This window comes from Girardinichthys multiradiatus, chromosome 2, assembly GCF_021462225.1.
Source record: "Girardinichthys multiradiatus isolate DD_20200921_A chromosome 2, DD_fGirMul_XY1, whole genome shotgun sequence".
Taxonomy (NCBI): domain Eukaryota; kingdom Metazoa; phylum Chordata; class Actinopteri; order Cyprinodontiformes; family Goodeidae; genus Girardinichthys; species Girardinichthys multiradiatus.
In genome coordinates, this window is record NC_061795.1 from 7,522,504 (window position 1) to 7,539,225 (window position 16,722).

Genomic DNA, 16,722 nt, shown 5'->3' on the forward strand with positions numbered 1-16,722 from the left:
CCTTTTGTTTAATCTGTTTTCTCCTGTTTATGTGCTTGAGTTACTTTTTAGGTACGTATATTTTGTTTTTGTTTAGTTAGGTAAGTTAAAAATTAGATTTTCATTAGGGTTGTTTTGTTTGTTATGGTGGCTCGAGCTCTCCCTGAAGCTAAATATCACTATGTTATTGAAGCCGTCTCTGCTTCCCCGGGTCCGTTGATTTGGGTATAGGTTTCAAAGAGTGAAATAAACACAAGTACAATCTACTTATGTTCGCCTCTGCAGAGTGAGAGATGGAGAGCCAAGCAGCTGCTTCTCACTCCCTATGTTTTCACTCCCCTAGGCCCCTTCTATGCTTTACTCCCTAAGTTTGACCCCCCTATTTCCACACATTCTAGTTACACACATAGATAGTTTATATTACACACATAGATAGTTTATATTACACACATAGATAGTTTATATTCTACAATTCCCCTTTTGAACTCTCATAAAAGAGTTCACAATCTAAAATGTCCTTCTAAAAATAAGTAGAAATAAGTAAAAATATTACTGTACCACCTGTAAAAGAAAAAATCATTAAAAACATGCATGCATCATATTATGCGTCCATGAATTCACACTCTGAGTCCTTATCCTGTTTATAGTCAATTTGCAACAGTGGCATCGTTATCTTTGGATCCTTCTGCTCAATTGCAGAGGTGATGAGGCGCACCATCAGAGAACGAATGCATGGGACACAGCAACATCTACAGGTCACCATTATAGCCACAAATACTGCAATGGAAATCATAACCTGAAAAAGATACAGAAACATCAAAATGTAATATAAAATATAAAATGTTCGCCAAACGGTTTCTTCTGGGGTGGGAGGGAAGCTCCACCACTCCCAGTGAGAGAGAAACTCAATCACTTCCACCTTTTCTTCTGCTGTTCTTTCTTCTCTTCAGCTCCCAGGTGTAGACTGACCTGGAGCCTTGCATTCTCACACCTGGGGATTATTCTGCCCCTTCAGTGGTGTGAGAAATATGATCTTCAGCTCTCAGGTGTAGACTGACCTAGAGCTAATTTCTCTCACCCGGGGATTATTCTGCCCCTTCTTGGGTGAGAGAAGTGAGATTGTCTTCTCCTGTGTTTTCGCTCAGATCCTCCTGGACCTGAGAAAGGGATCGTTGAGGTGGTTTTGCTCCTGCACACTGGCTCCAGTGATACCAAGTAGCGCCTTTGCCCTTCAGCCTGACTGCATGGGTTGTCCTCTCTGTGACCTGGAATGGACCGGTCCACCTTGGCTCTGACCACTTTCTTTTGATGACTTTCAGGAGGACCCACTCGGCTTCTGATATAGTAATTCCAACCCTGGTCTCTGGTTCTGCTGGGATCTTATTTCTCTACAGGAAGGATGGGTGTGTTCCATGCTGAGGCTGAGGTGTCTAACACACCTGCTGCCTTCAGGCCTTCAATGGTGTCTCTGACGCCTTCCTGAGCTTATTTTTTGGTCGGATACTGTGGAACCCAAATAAGCAAGGGAGATGCAACCTGAAAAGAAACTTAAGTTGGTGACTGAGGTGTCCTGCCAGTCCCCAGCTGCCAGAGAGCGCTTTACCACTCCTCCCAATTCCTTAGCTTGATGCTCAGGATGCAAAGAAAGAGAAACATGAGGAACAGCTTCATCAGACAGTAAATACCATTCTGCTTGGTCAGGTGTTAAATCAACTGTTGCAGCCACACCCTCAGGAGCCACATAAATAATTTTGGATGAAATAAACCATGTCCTACCTTCTACTGTTTCATTAAACAAATCCTGGTACCATTCAGTGTGACAACGGTCGTAGAACAGAGTGACACGGGGCGGGTCAGGCGGAGAGGTGTAGAGGCAGAGACTTTGAATCCAGGGTTTCCACAGCTGATACACAGAGAAGATGCTGCTTGGAGAAGAAGGTGCTTTCAGCAGTCCCCAGTAGATGTCAGCATATTCCTCTGCAACTGGCTGTAAAAAATATTGTCCATGCTGAAGCATTTGTCCACATGCCAAAAAGGAACCATCTGGAAAAGTTACCGTTAACCCATCAGTACCACACAGCACTGATGCTCCCAGCTTCACTAATAAGTCTCTGCCCAGCAAATTAACAGGTGTGCTGGGTGAACGCACAAAAGGGTGAGTTACTCTCTGAGTCCCAATCTGAACAGGAGGTGGTACAGTCACAGGCAGAATTTATGCAGCCCCTGAGAAGCCCATCACAGAAACAGTCTTAGTAGAGAGGAGTGGTTCATGAGGTTGCTGTTTTATGGTGGAATAAGTGCCTCCAGTGTCCACTAAAAATTCAGACAGTTCTCTCCCACCTTTGCAGGCAACATGGGATCTGCTGTGCCCATGCTGCCTTGGTCCTCCTCAGGGGCGTCAGTATGGGCTGTAAGACGGGTGTCCACCCATCTGTGGATCCCAATGTCCAGACTGACCGCAGTTGTAGCACACATCTCCCAGTGCCCTGCTGGCTCCACCCCGTCCTCTGGGTGCCCCACACCATCCACCATTGACCAACTGACCACCAACACGCCATCCGCCTCCACAACCGGGGCCTCTATACCTGTAATTATAAAAATAGATAGGGTGGAGGAGGGGGTAACGCCCCTCCTTGCCACGGATCAGTCACAGACGTAGGGGTGTGTGTTGATGGAGATGCAGCCGGAGGAACAGGTTGAGGCGCAGCTAACATTACATTTTCAGTTTTATCACTTTTTCTCTTATTTAATTTGTCTTTGGCCTCTTTAAGCAGCATTTTAAGGAGCTGATTCTGTAAATGCTCTTTCTCCTCTTTTCTTTTTCTCTGCCTCCTGAGCTGTATGTAAATGGTGAATTAAATGTTTTTCCCACTTTGTAAAGTCTGCTCCGTGCAAATCAGGATTATTTTTCATCTTTTGACACATGTCAACAGGAACTCCTTTTAATATGGCTTTTTATACAGCTGTCCCCTTCCTGTCCCGTTACCCTTAGGATTAACTCCTGTGTGTCTCATCCTCGTGTCCACTGCAGCACTAATGTGCTCTTTAGGATGTTGATTAGGGTCCCAATCGAATTGAGGGACTGCAACGGAGTCTGATTTCTTATGGTCTTCCCTAGGGCTGTCATTACACGTGTCAGGGGTGTGTCATCAGGATCCTTACTGCAATCAGCATTCTGTTCTATCTCCCTAGCCACCGAGGGACGCACAGATCGTCCCAAAATTGCTCTAAAGTCACCCAAGGCCAGTGTCATGCCTTTAATCAATGTATCTAATTCCTGTAACCAGACCCGTCCGCATCCTACAATAGGTGGCAACGTATCCACTAATCCCTGTACATCTCCCGATAAAAAAAAGGGACATAATTTGTCATTCCAACTGATGAAGTCAACAACGGACATTGAAATCTGGATGGACCGCTCTGGCTACGAGTAGTCATGGTGTGTGTTCTTCCAGAATCTTTAAACTGTTTTTCTGTCATCTGTTGAGAAGCTTTCTCATATAAATCATGCACTTTTGATTCCAATAGTGTAACCCCTCTTAAAAGTCTAAACGTTTCTTGTGCTTCTGTCTCTCTTAGGCCCTACTTCAGCTCTTTTGCTTCAACTTTACACTTTATTCCACCAAGTCGCCCTTCCTCATCAGCTTTAATCAACCAACTTTCTTTATCCTTCAGATACCTCTTATATTCTCGGTTCAACCATCTACCTAATGGTTCCCTGTCATCTACTCCTCCTTCGACAATCAATCTCTCCTGCCATGTTGAACAACTTTTCTTTTTTTTTTTTTCTGCTCACTCTATGGCAATACAGTTTGTAATATAATCACCGGTTCTACAGTCACTCACACTCAAGTGCAGCCATTAGCAGCCACTCATTTGTATTCTCTCCTCACTCATATGCATAGTAAATCCAGTTAGACAAATACAAAAATATATAATTTCTTTACCGTAATCCATTATTTCAACCACCAAATATTTTACCCAAAACTGATCAAGACTGTAAATTTAAGAGAAAACAGATATCTATTCCACAACACCACCTACAATATTAGCAGGCAAAAGAGGCAAAAGGAGAATAAATATAGATCTCCTTACCTTTTGTTTTGGGTCGACCCAGTGGTGTTGTAGAACGACATCTGCCTCGTAGTCAATTAATTATCCTTTAGTTAGTGCCAAATCCCTCTCCTTTTTTGCATTTTATTTTTCTTTCAAACAAAACCACTTGCGAACATTCTATCTGTCTTGTTCTTTCCATCTTATGACAATTACTATGCTTTTTTCTAAAATATATATTTTAATGCATTATCTCAGTCACTCACTCATTCAGTTCTGACCAACCTCCAAGACACCAGAACACATTCAACCCCCAAAAGCCTGTTTTTAGTGTGTGTGTGTGTGTCTCACAGCTCATGGACTTAAACTATAAATCTTGTCTAATATTTGCCGGAGTGTTGTGTGTCCAGCTCATTCACTTTTCTAACCCTAAAAAGTCTGTTTGTTGGTTTATTTATACACAACTTACAGCTCATTTATTTTTACTTTTATTTCTGTCTGATGTTGTTGGTTTTACCCAACTCACAGCTCATTTATTTTTACATCTTACGGTGTTATCTCCGTAAAACACGGCATTCACACCCAAGTGTTTGTGCCTGATCTCAGTGTATTTACTTTTCTATAGAATTTGAGGTTTCTCACTTCCTTGGGCCTCTAACCCAGCTAACAGTAGACCTCCGTCGAGGACGTACTCTGAACCGCCACGTTCGAGAAACTACTATATTTTCCACACAATACCACCACTAAGTCTTGCAATTCTCTTAAAACAACATCTTATTCACCAGTTTAAATCCTAGTCAACTTTTATAACACTCTTTTTCTTAAGTTTTGGCAGACTCAGACTTACTTAGACATCAGACACAATATTAATTTAGCCTATCAAAAATCCAAAAGCAGAGTTTGATTAAACAGGTTCTGCTTACCTGTTCTGTAGTTTTTGGCTTGCCCTTGTCTAATGCCTGTTGGTCCTCGTCAGTGGTCCGAATTTCTTTCGCCTGTTGTTCCAAATCCCGGACAAGCCCTGTTGAAGCCGTCTCTGCTTCCCCGGGTCCGTTGATTTGGGTATAGGTTTCAAAGAGTGAAATAAACACAAGTACAATCTACTTATGTTCACCTCTGCAGAGTGAGAGATGGAGAGCCAAGCAGCTGCAAACCCAACTCCAATCAACTCTTGCTTTCAGCTCGTTTTATTCAGTCTCAAGGGTGTGTTCAACATATACATATATCATGTCACACATGTATAGCATAACATAACAGTCCAAATAAGGAATACTTCTGATTGTAACATGCAACTCATCCTCCCCTGACTCTGGCCTTCTGTGTCCTCTTCTAATTTATGACCTCTCAGTCTCTATGCTTCTCACTCCCTATGTTTTCACTCCCCTAGGCCCCTTCTATGCTTCACTCCCTAAGCTTGACCCCCCTATTTCCACACATTCCAGTTACACACATAGATAGTGTATATTACACACATAGATAGTTTATATTCTACAATGTACAGATGACAGTTAAAACATGGCAGAAAAATAAACTTGTTATAGCCCATCTCGTCTCCTCAACATCTAGTACTATATTAGTCCAGTTATCCCCTAGACCAGCCAAGGGATGTAACACGGTGGAACGTACATTATTTTGCCATTTGTAAGAGAAAAATTAATTTGTGTTTTTGGGCTGCACAACAGCCCCCTCCTGTGGTTTCTTCGATCTAGTGTTAATCAATGTTAATGCTTGAAAGGGCAGTAGAACGGGCTGACGTTTGATCTGTGCATGTTTTGAGCTCTGTATCCACCTTAATCTTGTCGCCTTGGACAATATTTGTCGGTGACTATTTTGCACAAGAAGGAATGTGTGTTGTTATCTTAGTAGCAGCAAGCTAAGTAATGTGGTAGAAGCTAACTGGTAACGAGCTAAATTCAATTCAAAGATACTTTATTGATCCCCGAGGGGAAATTAGAATTCCAGTACAACCCATCCAAACATACATCATGACACAAGACAAGGGGGGGACGGGTCACCGAGGCTTTGCTGCCCACTCACAGGCGCTGACCTTGCTAGATGAGAAAAGAGGCCACATTAGGTAAGTAGAGGGAAACAAAATCATATTTCACACTTTATCCTTAGCAGGATACAGTTTGAGATTGCAAAAAAACCTCAGCACAAAGAAGCAACAAGTTTACAAAACAACATCATGCCGGGGACGGTGAAGGTGGTGTGGGAGGTGCATATGTTTATCTTGAGCATGTGTGTGTGTGCAAGTGAGTGTGTGCAAGTAAGTCCATGAAGCACTGTCACAGAGGCCATTGTCCTTGATGGTACGTTGGAATGTTCATCAACCGGCCACAAAGTTCAGAAATCAGAAAATTCAGAAAATCATGCTTGGGCTGTTACTAAAAATGCAAAGTTTTCTTATCCCAGAGGAACATTTTCTAGGGCTGTTTTTGACGTGATGCCGATGCACCTCCTTCATTCTGCGCTCAATTACTCCTGCTTTTACTTGCATCTGAATGTCAGTAAACTGAGCATAATTGACAGAAACACACTGTGTTGCTGATAAAAACTTCAAAATATGGAAAATATACCTCTTGCTGTTCCAAGGTCCTACATCATACAACAGAAATTAAAATCTCTTCATAGCCATTAGTTTTCACATATTAATTTTTGCACAACAGTGCCAAGTAGATTGAAGGCAAAGTTACCTAAAATCTAGTACACTGCACAGAGATTGTATTTCTTGTGTGACATAAAAACACAGGGAAATCCTTAAGTCCTCACCAAAAAAATTGATTGTTTTATGCTCGCCATCCTGAAAGCTCACATACATTTGCAGATAAGGTTGTATGATTGTCAACACGTTTATCAACTATATCTTTGCAAGCAAGTAACTGATGGAGAGACAACAATAGGGGAACATACTGAAATGTTTTGTTGGACAACGCCTCCAGTCCATACTCGACAGGTTCCAAAACCTTGAAGTTTTTCTTGTACTATTGTTTGCGTTTAAAGGCAGATGTGAATGGTCTTCCATTAGCTACAGTTTTTACCAAAGGATTATTAGTTAATATGGCAAAGCTGGGTTCATTAATTATGAACTGGTCAACCTGAAGATTATGCTTCTTGAAAATGTCAAGAGGTACACTGTGTGATATAGACAGTATTGCTGAAACCGCTGTCTGTGGATCCTACGGTTCTTTAATCTCATAGTAAACCATTTGCCCAACCATAAAATATAAAACACTAAACTCCCATTAATAAGGTTCAGACGGATTTAATGCACTGAGGCAGAAAAATAGTACATTCCGGTACCAGGCTCAATCCTTCTCCTTAGCTGATGAAGAAGGTGAAAAACCCCAGTTTTCATACTCTTGGCTCCACCCTTTACAAAGAGTGGAGCACACACCTATAATGTTATCAGTGAGATTTATGTGTAGCCTGAAACGACTAACTAGTTTGAACAGTGTGGTCAGCGCATATGATGAACCCTAATTCTATGTGCATGCAGCAGAAAAACTTCTAATAAGGCATTAATGAGCAGGAGCCGTTAAAGACAGTACGATAACTTCCTTCATATGTTTTCTATAAGGGGACATACGTAACTTTAAGACAACTCTAACACTGCTGAGGTAAGAATAAAATGTAATTCCTTAAGCAGGCCATGAATTGCTGAACATAGTACACATGAAAATACATCTAATTTAAAAAAAAAAAAACAGTTGCCAATTTTTAAATTATTGTTTTTTTCAGGTTCTCATTTGGTGCATCAGTTTCAATTATATATATCTGACAATCTAAGTCTGAAGCAGTTAGGTTAATTGGTTTCTCAAATTGCCATTAGGTGTGAATAAGTGTGTACGTGGTTGTTTGTCCTGTGTGGGTCTGTGTTGCCCTGTGATAAACTGGTGACCTGTCCAGGGTCTACCCCGCCTCCCACCTATAGACTGCTGGAGATAGGCACCAGCTTCCCTGCAACCCACTATGGAAGAAACAGTAGAAAATGACTGACGGACTGGTTATTGATGTAAGAAAAGTAATCTCTACTAAAAAATAGTTCACTTCCAGAGCACAAAGAGAGATTGATAGAGATACAGTGATGCAAAGACGGCTCTCAAATTTGAGCACTCCTCAGAATGCGTCCTTTTCCCCAGATTTGAAAATGGGTCCGGTGTATCCTGTATGGCCCACCCTATCCCATGATTCACCTTTGGTTGAAGCGGCTTGGTAGAGGAAGCAGTAATGACAGAGGAGAGAGAAAAGCTGTGAATGAAGTTATATATATTACGCTTTCTGTGAAACAAAATTAACTTTTACAATGTTTTTAGGTGTGAATGTAGCTGTGTAAACCTGAAATATCCTGGGTTTATCAAGATATTGCTTGATTGCAAAAATGCTCTGACGAGCCGGCTTGTCTCGCCAGCTGTCAGCTGACTGGGTGGACGAGGCGCGCTAGACCCTGGGAGGACGCCTGACTCCTGGCCCATTGTTTTCACACTCCAGCTGGTTTTCACCAATGGGTAGTGAAATCAGATAAATGCTCCACAGATAAATTGATTTAAACTGTTTTTTGGGATGTTAATATGTTAGTGTTTAAGTTGTTAAAATTAATTAAGATTAAATAAATTATATTTCACATCAATTTATTTTATTGACAATCAGAATCAAAATTAGCTTTATTGCCAAGTTTGTACAGAAACAAGGAATGTATCTCTGTACAATTTGCTCTCAATTATAAATATCTTATTAAATGTACATAGATACACAATTGACTTTCCAATAGAATATAATGTGAGATCAGTCCAAGTATGCATGGTGTTGCTCAGGAACTGTGTCTGTCAAGTGTTCATCAGAGAAACAGCCAGGGAGAAGAAACTGTCTCTGTGGCAGATGGTTTTAGCAGACAGCACTCTGTAGTGCCACTTGAAAGTAAAAGCCTAAACAGTGTGTGTGGGGTCTGCAGAGATTTTAGCTGCTGTTTTCCTGACACTAAGTCTGGAATAGAAGGAAGGTCAGCCCTGATGATTCTCTCTGCAGACCTGATTGTTCGTTGCAGTCTGGACCTGTCCTGTTTTGTGGATGAGCCAAACCACACTGAGATGGACGAAGACAGGACAGACTGAATGATGGCAGTGCAGAAGATGACCAGCAGCTTCTGTGGAAGCTTGTACTTCTTTGATGCCTCCTGAAACTTAACTCAATCATCTGTAACACCTCTCACCAGCATCATGCTTTGAACATTTTATAGCAGAAGCACTTCCAACCACAGGCTGATCCTTCCAAAGTGAAAGACACAACACTACAGGAACTCATTCCTGGTAGCAGCCACGAGACTCTTCAACAAACAATAATGCCTGGATATTCCATTGACTCATGTTGTATATATTTAGGGTTCAAAGCACGCTAGAGCGAGCGAAGGCCATGCATAGGCATGGCCGTTCACCTGCTCCCAGCTGAGCAGGGAACCCAATTGTTTTTGCTCAGTTTTTTTCATTATTAGGGTTCCAAGCTCACGGGAGCTAGCAAACGCCATGCAGGACATGGCCGTTTGCCTGCTCTCAGCTGAGTTTTTCATTATTATTATTATTTTTTTATTATTAATTATTATGCTCAGCTAAAAGTAGTTGGGTACAAGAATGGATAATATGTTGTTTAATATGCGAAACGTATTTCCCTTTACTCCTCCTTAGGGCCAAGACCAATCAAAGTGAAACTGGGCCTTATAAGACTGCAGCCATAGCCGATAAAACAATATGGACATGGCGAATTACATCAGCAATATGCTTTCCTAAACTTGTCACCAACACTTTTGTAAAAATTTTAAGATTAGAGTTCAACAGAGCAATCTGCTGATAACTTCCCGGGTCTATTTCATCCTTGACATTTTCTAGTAAGATGCAGATATTCGCATTATCAAGGGAAGTTGTGAGAACTTTATTTCTGACTGTGATAGAAATCCTTCTTAGCAGTAGGAGTGCAAGAATGACCTGGAAGGCCTTGTCAAACTCTGGACTGAACTCGTTTAGGCAAGGAGCCTTACCAAAAGAAAATGCTTTGATTGCTTCTTACATTTCAGATTGAAAGAATTCTGAATCTACGTTATATAGAATATAGAGCAGCAGGAGCAGATACAGCACACTATGAGCTCATACTCTAGCCCACCAACAGGAAAACAGACACAGAAGTTCATCCTGCCAGTTTTTTATTTAGATGTAGAAGTTTGAAGCTTTCAGAAGAAACTATTGCAGGAAAAAGTCATGTTCTGTTTCTTCTACACTCAGCAGCAGATATATCATACATTCCGAGTCTGTCCACTTTTGTGCATTTGGGTGTCCATGAAGTGTTGTTTATGTAGCAGATTAAATATACAGGGTGATGGTTTTGCATTTTGGCTGGCATTTTGTGGGATCAGTTCCTTTGCAAAAAAGTTCCTGTTCTTTCTCTCTCCTCAGAAGTGTGGAATCCCACAGGAGATAATCTGCTTTTCTTTTTCTACCCTGTCAGTTCTTCATCCCCTTCCGCCTTTTCTTGTGTACTACTTTACTCCCCAAACTCTTCCTCTCTTTCTCCATTTCATATAAATCACATCATGTTTCTTTACATTTTTTATTGAAGAGAGGATTGTATTCATCCCTTTGCTCTGCATGCAGCTGTAGGAGCTGATGAATATTTCATGTTAAGGGATTTCCAAGTTTGTTAAGATCTGAGATGGTGATGCCCCCTACTCCCTAACATATACAACTCCACACAGCAGTGGGACAATACACCTTGTGGGCATCTGAGGAGCACCATTCAGAGCCCCACCACACGCAACATTTTTTGTAAACTAAAGAATCCTATGGCTTTTGGCGGACTGAGGTGGGGGAGACTCTGCTGTCAACAAGCAGTGGTGTCCCATACACCCCAGCCACAACCACAATTTTAATTCACTTTAGACATAAACATCCGAATTAATCACAAAACGTCACATTACCACAGATACACACAAACACCATGGAGGGTTGGCTCGAGGGGGAAGGCGTAGTCCCCTGGACAGTTAGTTCAGAAACTTGACAGAACCAGTACCAACCTAGCCTGCTGACTGTGATAGGTCACCAAAGAAAATATGATGCAAGATGACTAAAAACAGAATAAATCTCCATGGACCATATTCTTGTTTACACTGAAAAAATGACTTTTTGTATGAACCAGATCCTTGTTTACACACAGATAAGCAACATATTTCAGTTTTCTTCTCTAAATGGGCACGGAATTGCCTACTGCTGGACTGGTTTTAACGTAGGTACAAGAAAAATATTTTCATTTATTTACTCTATTTTTCAGTCTTCAGAAACAGGTCTCCGCACTATCAGAAATGGTATCAAATATAGTAGTTTTCTTAGTGTCAGTACGGAGTTTGAAATGATAATGTCATGATAACCCTACAAATTGTAGGTGCATGCATTTTGATGACTGATTGTTCCAGCTCAGCAGACAGCTTCTCTGTGTTCGAAGTAAAATAAGTAAAGACAGTGTCTTCTTTCTGTAATCAAGAATAACCTTGAAGCATATCACACAGATTCTGAGTGAGTCACACAGATGAATAGTTGCTGTGGATTTCATCACCCACTTCCACACAAAGCAGGCAGAGACTCCCAGTCCTGTCCTGAGTCTCGGCTCACTAGAATCCTAGAATCCTAAAGTAGAATCCTAGAGAAACAAAATCAGAGCATGTCTGTGGAAGAGTGAAACATGACCCCAATCTTATCCTTGCCCTACAATTAATGGACTACACCACTGATTTCACATCACTTGAACCTTGAATACTGGGGTTATTTGATTAATTATCATCAATGCAGTAAGAAATGACTCAGACCTCCAAAAGAATCCTATTCAAAAGGCATTAGGGTCTGTTATGGATTCCTAAAATAAAAAATTTTTCCACCATGAGCTATAATTACTCCTAATCCTTTCTGTAACGGCCAGTTCTAGTTCTTACAGGAACACACATTCACCTGATGCAGCCTCAAACCTTCAAAATGCCACTTTACAGTCATTGTCCACTGTCCAATGGTACCTCATCTTAGGTACAGGTAAAGGTCGGCACAGGTTAATAACGTAATCGAAAGGATTTTTTTTACCCTTCCTCTTTGCTTCCTGCATGTAATACCCCTTTCCCCCTGGCTCTATTTAGGTTTCATGGCTCCACTCCGCTCGGTATCTCTCTACTCCACACGGAAAAGTTGTAGCGCATATTTAATCAGTGACATGTACACACAACAGTATATATTTGATCACTTATTTTTTTGACATTTTAGGGGAAGCTGAGCTTCCCTTGCAGTCTTAGAGCAATCACCACTGGTTGACTGTACCTCAGTGTCTCTTGTTATTTCTGTCTCCATCTCATCTGATCCATCACTTTCCTTCTAAAGGCAAGAAATTAGTTATTAATTAATCTACATTTAACTACAGTACATTGGAAAATAATTAATGACTCTTAAACTCATTGCTTGTAAAATTCAACATAAGTGCACAATCAAACATCTATATGTTGACTATATAAAATCTAAAATAAATTTATTTTTGTTCTTACCTGTTGTACTGTTTGTAACCCAGTTGGTTAATAATCCTCCACCTTTGGCCGCGCTGCTTCAAGCAGCTCCTTACTGGTTTGTTTCAGACATGTCTTTACAAGGCATCTTGAAATTAAAACCAACATATTATGAACTATCTAAAAATATGTTAAATGTATTACTTAAAGTTCAACCGCTACTATATAATCAGGTTCCTAGAAATTAGTTATAAATGAAAAGTATAACATATTTTATAAAAATCATCTCTTATTAAATTCAAATATAAAACCCACATTATTAATTGAGACAAATTTTGACAGATAAATGTGATATAATCTACAAAAAGATTTGTTAGCGACAGGCTGTTTACATCATTCTACCCTTTAAAATAGCTGACAGGTACAGGGGTTGGACAATGAAACTGAAACACCTGGTTTTAGATCACAATAATTTATTAGTATGGTGTAGGGCCTCCTTTTGCGGCCAATACAGCGTCAATTCGTCTTGGGAATGACATATACAAGTCCTGCACAGTGGTCAGAGGGATTTTAAGCCATTCTTCTTGCAGGATAGTGGCCAGGTGACTTCGTGGAACTGGTGGAGGAAAACGTTTCCTGACTCGCTCCTCCAAAACACCCCAAAGGGGCTCAATAATATTTAGATCTGGTGACTGTGCAGGCCATGGGAGATGTTCAACTTCACTTTCATGTTCATCAAACCAATCTTTCACCAGTCTTGCTGTGTGTATTGGTGCATTGTCATCCTGATACACGGCACTGCCTTCAGGATACAATGTTTGAACCATTGGATGCACATGGTCCTCAAGAATGGTTCGGTAGTCCTTGGCAGTGACGTGCCCATCTAGCACAAGTATTGGGCCAAGGGAATGCCATGATATGGCAGCCCAAACCATCACTGATCCACCCCCATGCTTCACTCTGGGCATGCAACAGTCTGGGTGGTACGCTCCTTTGGGGCTTCTCCATACCGTAACTCTCCCGGATGTGGGGAAAACAGTAAAGGTGGACTCATCAGAGAACAATACATGTTTCACATTGTCCACAGCCCAAGATTTGCGCTCCTTGCACCATTGAAACCGACGTTTGGCATTGGCATGAGTGACCAAAGGTTTGGCTATAGTAGCCTGGCCGTGTATATTGACCCTGTGGAGCTCCCGACGGACAGTTCTGGTGGAAACAGGAGAGTTGAGGTGCACATTTAATTCTGCTGTGATTTGGGCAGCCGTGGTTTTATGTTTTTTGGATACAATCCGGGTTAGCACCCGAACATCCCTTTCAGACAGCTTCCTCTTGCGTCCACAGTTAATCCTGTTGGATGTGGTTCATCCTTCTTGGTGGTATTCTGACATTACCCTGGATACCGTGGCTCTTGATACATCACAAAGACTTGCTGTCTTGGTCACAGATGCGCCAGCAAGATGTGCACCAACAATTTGTCCTCTTTTGAACTCTGGTATGTCACCCATAATGTTGTGTGCATTTCAATATTTTGAGCAAAACTGTGCTCTTACCCTGCTAATTGAACCTTCACACTCTGCTCTTACTGGTGCAATGTGCAATCAATGAAGACTGGCTACCAGGCTGGTCCAATTTAGCCATGAAACCTCCCACACTAAAATGACAGGTGTTTCAGTTTCATTGTCCAACCCCTGTAGATGAATAACTGCATTTTTACTGTCCCCCAAACAGGTCAAATATATATAAATTGCAGGACCAATGCATCTCATCAACACACATCTCCCCACAGTACATTTTCTTCGAATATTACTGCTTAGTGAACGTTTTTTAGACACCGATAAAGTCTTTAGCTAGCAGATAGTTCAAAACACAACAACTTCTCACCTCTCTCCTCCTGCTCAGAAAGCGCAGAACCCTCTCCTTTCTTTCTCCCCCTGCGTGTGTGTTGTGTTTCAGTCCCCCTTCTCTGCTTAGACTGCTCCTCCCTCCGTGATGAGGCAGAAATGATACAAAGCTGTCATCTTGTCTAATAACTTTCATTTCTTTTAAAATCACTAATTTGCCGGTTTATTGACCAACAGCTGTCCTGGAAACTGGATGAAAAGCAACATACTCTGGGTTCTGTTTCTCTCTCACCGCACTTATCGCTCGCGTCACAAGGGCTAAAGGTTAAAGGTAACGGGGTGTTTGGGGGTCGTTGTCATGTCATCTCTCTTACGAAATAATATTAGATAACATTATTAATACCTGTTTTCATTAGGTGTCAGAGAAGGGCTTATGTGAATGAATGAAGAAATAAATAAATATTTTGACCAAAAGGGCTTTTGGGAAAGGAGCAAAACGGCTTCAACCCCCAGCTAAAAAGATAAATAAAAGTTTCCTCACTGCTATATAAAACACAGTTTTAAGGTTGTTTTCTTAAATCTTAACTCAAAATTGTTGCTTGATCCCTTGGTTTCTTTAATTTTGTCTCCTATATGCAACCCTGAACCTTTATCCCTTGGAACTTATGCATGTAACATACTGTATGCCTTTCACCTGTCTGTGCTGTTTATGGGGTCATCCAACCATCTGCTCCTTCTTAGTACATCCTACTGTGTAATGATTCTTCACACCGAACGCGGATTCTGCGAATATTTGGCCTCATTTGTTTGCTCTTGCCCGCTTAACATTCTGCGTGTACTCCGCGTTGGCATTTGGCAACAAGCAGCAACGCTTCGCCGCGTCATCAAGTAGAAAGAGCTTCCATCTGCTGCTTGCTGGTTTCAACTGAACATGGCCGACATGGATTTCACGGATATTTACGGTGTTTTACCTGTGGAGAGCCAAAAAACGCTGCTGACCGCGACGTCCTGGGTTCACCAGATTCTTCAGGGACGGGAACAGTTCAGAGATTACCACCACCTACTCCAGGAGATGTGTCTGGATGACGGTCGATTTCAGCGGTACTTCCGTCTATCCAGGACCCAGATCTGCTGTCCCGCATTGGGAGACGAATTGGCCTCTGGGACACCAACTACCAGCACTATATCCCCGCTGCTGAACACCTGTCCATCTGTCTTTGGTGAGTAAATAAATCTCAGCTCAGTAAAAAAACAGCCGATTTTTAATGTCCACATCTCCTAAATATAAGATATTTGTGCCTAAACATAACCAGGCCAGGTCCTTTTTGTACTTGTCTCGGTAAAAGTAATTAGTTGAGTCATACAACCCTGGCTTGCCGCACACCGCCACTATGATCTGGTCCTCCATCTTCACTGACAACTGCTTCTTCTCTGCTGCGGTCTTTCACCCTACGTCACAGCCACATCCAGTCCCTGATTGGTTGATGCGATGCGAATTTAGGAAAAAGTTCAGATTTTTCAACTCGTCCATCGCTCTCACTCCGCTACCGCTCCGCTCCCGCTTCGCGCGCCTAGAGATGTCAGACAAGGGGCAGGCAGAGGCAGAAAACCAGACAGAAAACAGAGTCGAAATCCAGAAATCCAATCCGTCAGACAAGGGGCAGGCAAGAAGGCAAAATCCGTGAGGCAAGGCAAGGTCAAAGAACAAGATCAGTCAGGAAGGAACGCTGGATAACTACTCACAAATGTTTTCGAAAATCCGGCACCGTCTGCCTGTCAGATGGCTGTATATAACTGCAGCTCCACAGGTGTGTGGCTTAATGGTGATTGCGCAGCAGCGCAGCAGCAGACAGGTGAAGCAGATGAGTTGATTGCATGAGTGAGAGCAGAGCAGGCAGACGGGCCAGAATCATAACTGACTTTCCCCTCCCCTTGGTGGCAGGGGAGATCCAATCAGCATTCCAGCCAGGTTGTCTGCAGGTTCAACAACCTTTCATTTTTTCACAACATTTACAATCTCTGAGAAAACATGTATTATTAACAGATATTTAATAACATGTTCAAAAAGAGCACTGCACTCAAATGCACCATCAGTAGCCTACTTTTCCCTCAGACCATAAATGGTTTAAAACCACACAATTCCAGGATTGTAAATCCTTTAGAATTAAAATTAAGAGAAAAGATGAACTGTAGATGAGTTTCATATAAAATGAATGAAATAAGATGCTGAAAATATTTCTCCAACTTGAAAAGCTCAGCAGCCTCTGTCCACAAAGCCCCACCCAGAAGGTTCACGGTCATCGGGTAAGATACCTCTATGGCTCTGCA

At 41.7% G+C, this 16,722-nt stretch overlaps 1 protein-coding gene across 3 annotated transcripts in view; it reads left to right on the forward strand.

The window, feature by feature from the left end:
• The window catches only part of grm8b (glutamate receptor, metabotropic 8b), a 348,353-nt gene that overhangs the window by 124,414 nt on the left and 207,217 nt on the right, over positions 1-16,722 (forward strand). The window lies entirely within an intron of this gene.